Genomic DNA, 8,206 nt, shown 5'->3' with positions numbered 1-8,206 from the left:
TTGTAGTAACCCTCAACTGTATTTAATGGTGTTATGTAGTTGTGTTGTGATGTTGTGAATGTTGTATTGTAGTAATCCTCAACTGTATTTAATGGTGTTGTGTAGTTGTGTTGTCATGTTGTGAATGTTGTATTGTAGTAACCCTCAACTGTATTTAATGGTGTTATGTAGTTGTGTTGTGATGTTGTGAATGTTGTATTGTAGTAACCCTCAACTGTATTTAATGGTGTTATGTAGTTGTGTTGTGATGTTGTGAATGTTGTATTGTAGTAATCCTCAACTGTATTTAATGGTGTTGTGTAGTTGTGTTGTCATGTTGTGAATGTTGTATTGTAGTAACCAATTGTATTTAATGGTGTTATGTAGTTGTGTTGTCATGTTGTGAATGTTGTATTGTAGTAACCAACTGTATTTAATGGTGTTATGTAGTTGTGTTGTCATGTTGTGAATGTTGTATTGTAGTAGGCCTAACCCCCACCAACAGAGACAGCAACAGACGACACAGAGAAAGTGATGGAGAGAGGCAGAGGATGGGAGTGTACAGTAGACTGGGATTCTAATTACTGCACTGCGCGCGCGTGTTGTGTGTGTGTGTGTGTGTGTGTGTGTGTGTGTGTGTGTGTGTGTGTGTGTGTGTGTGTGTGTGTGTGTGTGTGTGTGTGTGTGTGTGTGTGTGTGTGTGTGTGTGTGTGTGTGTGTGTGTGTGTGTGTGTGTGTGTGTGAGAGAGAGAGAGGGTGTTTTGGTACTGTAGGATTCTTTAATCAATGTGGCTCATTGGACAGGTCAGAGTCTCAACACAATTGAAAACTTACCATCAATAAAACACCAAATGATGTAATTTCTTGTGGAAGAATGGTGTTACATCTCTCCAATAGAGTTCCAGACAGTTGTAGAATGTTTGTCAAGGCTCATTGTAAGAGCTGTAAAGAGAGAGGGACTCGGAGAGAGAACAGGTAGAACCTGATATGTAAATGAGCAGAGCAAACGAAAGCAACTTTCAACGACCGAATGATCATTCAGACTCTGTTTCTATTGAGAGATAAAAGGTAAGACGACGATTGTCATGTGTATTAATATAGTTGATGATATTGTAATGTGTATTAATATAGTTGATGATATTGTCATGTGTATTAATATAGTTGATGATATTGTCATGTGTATTAATATAGTTGATGGTATTGTTATGTGTATTAATATAGGTTGATGATATTGTTGTGTGTATTAATATAGTTGATATTGTTATGTGTATTAATATAGTTGATGATATTGTTGTGTGTATTAATATAGTTGGTTCCTTCCCCGGGAGGAAGAGCAGCTCCGTCTTGCCGAGGTTCAGCTTGAGGTGGTGATCCGTCATCCACACTGATATGTCTGACAGACATGCAGAGATGCGATTCGCCGCCTGGTTATCAGAAGGGGAAAGGAGAAGATTAATTGTGTGTCGTCTGCATAGCAATGATAGGAGAGACCATGTGAGGATATGACAGAGCCAAGTGACTTGGTGTATAGCGAGAATAGGAGAGGGCCTAGAACAGAGCCCTGGGGGACACCAGTGGTGAGAGCGCATGGTGCGGAGACAGATTCTCGCCACGCCACCTGGTAGGAGCGACCTGTCAGGTAGGACGCAATCCAAGCGTGGGCCGCGCCGGGGAGATGCCCAACTCGGAGAGGGTGGAGAGGAGGATCTGATGGTTCACAGTATCAAAGGCAGCAGATAGGTCTAGAAGGATGAGAGCAGAGGAGAGAGAGTTAGCTTTAGCAGAGCGGAGAGCCTCCGTGACACAGAGAAGAGCAGTCTCAGTTGAATGCCCAGTCTTGAAACCTGACTGATTAGGATCAAGAAGGTCATTCTGAGAGAGATAGCAGGAGAGCTGGCCAAGGACGGCACGTTCAAGAGTTTTAGAGAGAAAAGAAAGAAGGGATACTGGTCTGTAGTTGTTGACATCGGAGAGATCGAGTGTAGGTTTTTTCAGAAGGGGTGCAACTCTCGCTCTCTTGAAGACGGAAGGTACGTAGCCAGCGGTCAAGGATGAGTTGATGAGCGAGGTGAGGAAGGGGAGAAGGTCTCCGGAAATGGTCTGGAGAAGAGAGGAGGGGATAGGGTCAAGTGGGCAGGTTGTTGGGCGGCCGGCCGTCACAAGACGCAAGATTTCATCTGGAGAGAGGGGAGAAAGAGGTCAAAGCACAGGGTAGGGCAGTGTGAGCAGGACCAGCGGTGTCGTTTGACTTAGCAAACGAGGATCGGATATCGTCAACCTTCTTTTCAAAATGGTTGACGAAGTCATCCGCAGAGAGGGAGGAGGGGGAGGGGGAGGAGGATTCAGAAGGGAGGAGAAGGTAGCAAAGAGCTTCCTAGGGTTAGAGGCAGATGCTTGGAATTTAGAGTGGTAGAAAGTGGCTTTAGCAGCAGAGACAGAAGAGGAGAATGTAGAGAGGAGGGAGTGAAAGGATGCCAGGTCCGCAGGGAGGCGAGTTTTCCTCTATTTCCGCTCGGCTGCCCGGAGCCCTGTTCTGTGATACTGTGTTAACACTATTGATACTGATACTGGGTTAACCCTATTGATACTGATACTGGGTTAACACTATTGATACTGATACTGGGTTAACACTATTTATATGTTAAGGGCTCTAACATTGGAACAAAACTATTTGTCTCCCTCTTGATGTTGCTTGTAGTTCCTCTCTCTCTTCCTGCATTCCTCTAACCCCTCCCTCCCTCTAACCCCACCCCTCTGGCAGAACCAGGAAATCCATCCCCCTTCACAAACTGTCTTCTGAGGAAACGAAACTGATCTGAGTCTCTGTCTCGTCTGTCTGTGTGAGAGTGAACAACCGTCCAAATGGCTCAACAGGGAGTTCTGCTGGACCAGGACCAGTTATGTTGTTCTGTCTGTCTGGATCTACTGAAGGAACCAGTCACCATCCCCTGTGGACACAGTTACTGTAGGAGCTGTATTGAGGGCTGCTGGGATCAGGATGTTCTGAAAGGGGTCTATAGCTGTCCTCAGTGCAGAGAGACCTTCACTCCAAGGCCTAATCTGAGGAAAAATAACATGTTGGCTGAGGTGGTGGAGAAACTGAAGAAGACAGGACTCCAGGCTGCTCCCCCTCCTGCTCTGTGCTATGCTGGACCTAGAGATGTGGCGTGTGATGTCTGCACTGGGACCAGAAAGCAGAAAGCCCTCATGTCCTGTCTGGTGTGTCTGGCCTCTTACTGTGAGACTCACCTCCAATCTCACTACGAATCTCCTGCTTTGAAGAAGCACAAGCTGGTCAAAGCCACCGCACAACTACAGGAGAAGATCTGCTCTCATCATGACAAACTGCTGGAGGTTTACTGTCGTACCGATCAGCAGGGTATCTGTTATCAGTGTGTGATGGATGAACATAAAGGCCATGATACAGTGTCAGCTGCAGCAGAGAGGACTGAGAAACAGGTAAGACCAGAACAACTTGTTGGTGACTGTCTGATAAACAAAGAATTAAAGATACAGTAGGAACTAAGGCTGTTTGAATATGAGATCATTCAAATGAAATGGATCCTCAGCAGAACAAATATGAACACAAACCTTGAGTATATTGATATGTTAACCCAGATTCTCTAAATGTATCACCATTTTATAATGTCAAACACTATTATCATTCTGAATGCCCTTTTATGAGTCCAAAGTTCAGTCTCAACCTGTTGATACATGTAGTCCTACCATAAAAACTATAATCATTCACATAGCAACAAATAAATATCATTTAGTAAATGGACCATCCATTTTTTAGACCTTCCTCTCTATGGACCCTATGTCACATTACTATACTATTGATCTACTGGACTAATAAAGCTTGATAGCTCATTGAAGAGTGATTCTCCACAGAGGCAGCTGGGGATGAGTCAGCAGAAGGTCCAGCAGAGATTCCAGGAGAGAAGAAGGAGCTGAAGGAGCTCCAACAGGCTGTGGAGTCTCTCAAGGTGAGTATTGTTGACCAGAGGAGACACACCATTTCACCTGTCTCCTCCAGTCAGAGAGAGAGAGAGAGAGAGAGTAGAGGGGCCCCTATCCAATCCCACTGACCCCACTGTTGGGAACAGAAAGTAGAGGAGGATGGGTCAAGGCTGAGGGATCCTGAGAGGATCCCTGTGAGTAGTAGATCTGTGACAGCACAGAGGGATGGGCCAACGAGGGATATATGCTTCAGTAAGGTTGGCTTCTTAGTGTTCATAGCAAATGGTTATCAACTGTACCGCAGAAATGGAATGTAAATCACAGAAAAAAAATATGTTTTGGTGGCAGCTGCAGAGAAGTATTTGGTCATAGTAGATTTGACTTCAGAAGAGTTCCAGGGTGTGTTGAGTGGTGGTGTCCCGTCCTCCCAGGCCGTTGGCCTGGTGCAGGAGCAGATAGGGTCAAAGTAGTGGAATGGGGGTAGTGGGTTTTAATGAGTGTAGGGTTAGTTGGCCTGGTGCAGGAGAAGATAGGGTCAAAGTAGTGGAATGGGGTAGTGGGTTTTAATGAGTGTAGGGTTAGTTGGCCTGGTGCAGGAGCAGATAGGGTCAAAGTAGTGGAATGGGGTAGTGGGTTTTAATGAGTGTAGGGTTAGTTGGCCTGGTGCAGGAGCAGATAGGGTCAAAGTAGTGGAATGGGGTAGTGGGTTTTAATGAGTGTAGGGTTAGTTGGCCTGGTGCAGGAGCAGATAGGGTCAAAGTAGTGGAATGGGGTAGTGGGTTTTAATGAGTGTAGGGTTAGTTGGCATGGTGTTGTCATTAGCTTATTGGGTTGAAAGGCTGTGAGGTTGAGCATCCCACTGCTACTGTTCTAGATGACTGTTGGGAATATACTAGTAGACAAGGCAGTGGTTTTGGTTGGACAGTTGGAAAGCTTGCTGATGAGAGTAGTTTCAGGGAGTTGGAGGTTGGCCCTTTTCTGTGGTGATAGGAGATGTTCCTCCATGGTTACTCCCAGATCCTGTTGTTGATCTAACCTTGGTAGACAAAAGGAAAGATTGGGTCAGAAGTCAGTGATAAAGGGAAACTGGTTGACAATTACATTGGTAGAAGTTGTTATGCTTTTTTTTACCTCTTTTCACAGATGGATCCAAGGGCCCAGATAGTGGGCCCACAGGAGCAGGTGTTTACCTTCCTGAATGTGATGTGCAGATATGTAGAAGACTAACAGATGAACTGTCAGTGTACTCAGTTGAACTGTTGGTGATAATAGTTGTCCTCCAGTGGGTGGAGGACGTACAGCCTGTTAGAGTTATAGTATCCTCAGATTCTCTGTCTGTATTGAATAGTTTATCATCTGGTAAATCTATTAGGAGTGACCTACTATTGGAGGTATTAACCTCTCTAGGGTCGGCGGGACGAAATCGTCCCAACTACGCAACAGCCAGTTGAATCCCGTGGCGCGATTTTCAAATACCTTAGAAATGCTATTACTTCAATTTCTCAAACATATGACTATTTTACAGCATTTTAAAGACAAGACTCTCGTTAATCTAACCACACTGTCCGATTTCAAAAAGGCTTTACAACGAAAGCAAAACATTAGATTATGTCAGCAGAGTACCCAGCCAGAAATAATCAGACACCCATTTTTCAAGCTAGCATATAATGTCACATAAATCCAAACCATAGCTAAATGCAGCACTAACCTTTGATGATCTTCATCAGATGACACACCTAGGACATTATGTTATACAATACATGCATGTTTTGTTCAATCAAGTTCATATTTATATCAAAAACCAGCTTTTTACATTAGCATGTGACGTTCAGAACTAGCATACCCCCCGCAAACTTCCGGTGAATTTACTAAAAATGTACTAAATTACTCACGATAAACGTTCACAAAAAGCATAACAATTATTTTAAGAATTATAGATACAGAACTCCTCTATGCACTCGATATGTCCGATTTTAAAATAGCTTTTCGGTGAAAGCACATTTTGCAATATTCTAAGTACATAGCCCGGCATCACAGGGCTAGCTATTTAGACACCCAGCAAGTTTAGCACTCATCAAAGTCAGATTTACTATAAGAAAAATGTTATTACCTTTGCTGTTCTTCGTCAGAATGCACTCCCAGGACTTCTACTTCAATAACAAATGTTGGTTTGGTTCAAAATTATCCATAGTTATATCCAAATAACGGCGTTTTTGTTCGTGCGTTCAAGACACTATCCGAATGGTAAAGAAGGGTGACGAGCACGACGCATTTCGTGACAAAGAAATTCTAAATATTCCATTACCGTACTTCGAAGCATGTCAACCGCTGTTTGAAATCAATTTTTTTGCCATTTTTCTCGTAAAAAAGCGATAATATTCCGACCGGGAATCTGCGCGTTTAGGTAAAAAGACGAAAGAAAATAAAGCATGGGGTCGACTCGTGCACGCGCCTAAGCCCATTGTCCTCTGATCGGCCACTATCCAAACGCGCTAATGTGTTTCAGCCTGGGGCTGCCTCGATATCATTCAGCTTTTTCCCGGGTTCTGAGAGCCTATGGGAGCCGTAGGAAGTGTCACGTTACAGCAAAGATCCTCAGTCTTCAATAAAAAGAGTCAAGATGAACAAGAACTTGTCAGACAGGTCACTTCCTGTATGGAATCTTCTCAGGTTTTTGCCTGCCATATGAGTTCTGTTATACTCACAGACACCATTCAAACAGTTTTATAAACTTTAGGGTGTTTTCTATCCAAAGCCAATAATTATATGCATATTCTAGTTACTGGGCAGGAGTAGTAACCAGATTAAATCGGGTACGTTTTTTATCCGGCCGTGTAAATACTGCCCCCTATCCCCAACAGGTTAATGTTATTATGGAGAATTGAGAGAATGGGTCTAGTAGTGAGATTCTGCTGGGTCCCAGCACATTCAGGTGTGGAATGGAATGAAATTGTAGACTAGTTAGCTAAAATAACTTTAAAACAAGATATAATATATATTAATGTTCCACTGGGTAGAGGTGAGGACAAATGTGAGATCAGAGACATTTTGATAGATGTGTGGCAGAAGAGATGGGACTCTGAGCACAAGGGACGGCATTTATATGCCCTCCAAAGAAAGGTCGGTGGACCAAGGTTCAAAGGTCAGATTAGGAAGGAAGAGGTGGTGTTTCCTCGATTGTGTTTAGGACATTGTACATTGAACTGGTCCTTCCATCTGGTTGGCAGCATGTGAATGGTTTGTGTCTGGAGGGTATTGTCAATGAAACGGTGGAGCATGTGTTGTTATATTGTTGTAAGGATGTTGAAGAGAGGGAAAGATTGAAGTGTAGGGTCATTGAGGTTGGATGGGGTTGGGGGGTTTGGAAGGGATTTGGGGGATGGGGGAGGGTCTATTAGAAGTTAGTAGGGATCTTTTTTATTTTCTCAGAAGTACTGAGTTAGGTAGGAGGATTTAGAAATGGTGTAAACCGTGATTGAACACACTTCAGCACAGTAGGAGGCGCCACGCTCCTTTAACGTTGGTTTGAGGACCGCCATTATACCATAGAAGAAGAAGAAGTTGGTAACGTGAGGTTTTGTCGTTCGTGAAGAGTGCAGCTATTCTTTTGCCTATTTTCCAAATGTATTTTGTCATGGTGGGAGGGTTTGTTTATCGGTTTCCGCTGTTTATCGGTTAGAGTTGAGGAGGGAGTAGGGTAGTTTGATGTCCTCAACCGAGTGGAGAAGAAACGCTGTCTCTTCAGGTGCGTTGTGGAGAATGGTGTGGAGGAATTATTGATCCTGGTCGGTGAACAGGTGGGAGAGGAACATATACACTCTGTATCCAGAATGAACAAGGCGGTGGTTGTGGTAATGTAAAAGGTGAGTCTTGTTACCCGGCTAGTTACCAGTATGATTTATGTGAGGGGTTGTGTTGGTGCTGATTTCGACAAGAGTAGTGGTGTCTAATCTGCCTCCGTTTATTACCACCGAACAGATCCGTAAAGAGTTGGTTCGTTTTGCTAAATGTGGAAGTGTTTTTCTGAACGAAATTCAAGGTTAAACAGGGGAGGGGTGGTACACAGGGTTTGTTAGCACAGAGGAGCCCAGTGATATAATATTATATATATAATATTACTATATGTCCCAGCTGTTTGCTGTGGTTTTGAAGTAATTCTCTTCCAGCCCGCGTTAACCTTGTAGGTTTACCTCAGGTAACTTATTATTAACTATCCTTGTAGGTTTACCTCAGGTAACTTATTATTAACTAAACTTGTAGGTTTACC

General features: G+C 43.6%; 1 pseudogene across 1 annotated transcript in view; it reads left to right on the top strand.

The window, feature by feature from the left end:
* Positions 1-2,676: 2,676 nt before the first annotated feature.
* LOC145877163 (tripartite motif-containing protein 16-like) overlaps positions 2,677-8,206 on the top strand; it is a 12,823-nt pseudogene continuing 7,293 nt past the window's right edge. Inside the window, exons 1-2 of the transcript XR_014391593.1 lie at positions 2,677-3,438; positions 3,871-3,965. The product of XR_014391593.1 is annotated as a tripartite motif-containing protein 16-like (transcript). The remainder of the gene's footprint in view (positions 3,439-3,870; positions 3,966-8,206) is intronic.

This window comes from Salmo salar, unplaced genomic scaffold, assembly GCF_965601325.2.
Source record: "Salmo salar unplaced genomic scaffold, fSalSal1 ptg000691l, whole genome shotgun sequence".
NCBI classification, from domain to species: Eukaryota; Metazoa; Chordata; class Actinopteri; order Salmoniformes; family Salmonidae; genus Salmo; species Salmo salar.
The sequence above is the reverse complement of the archived record's forward strand: the minus strand, read 5'-3'. Positions and strand labels throughout refer to the sequence as shown.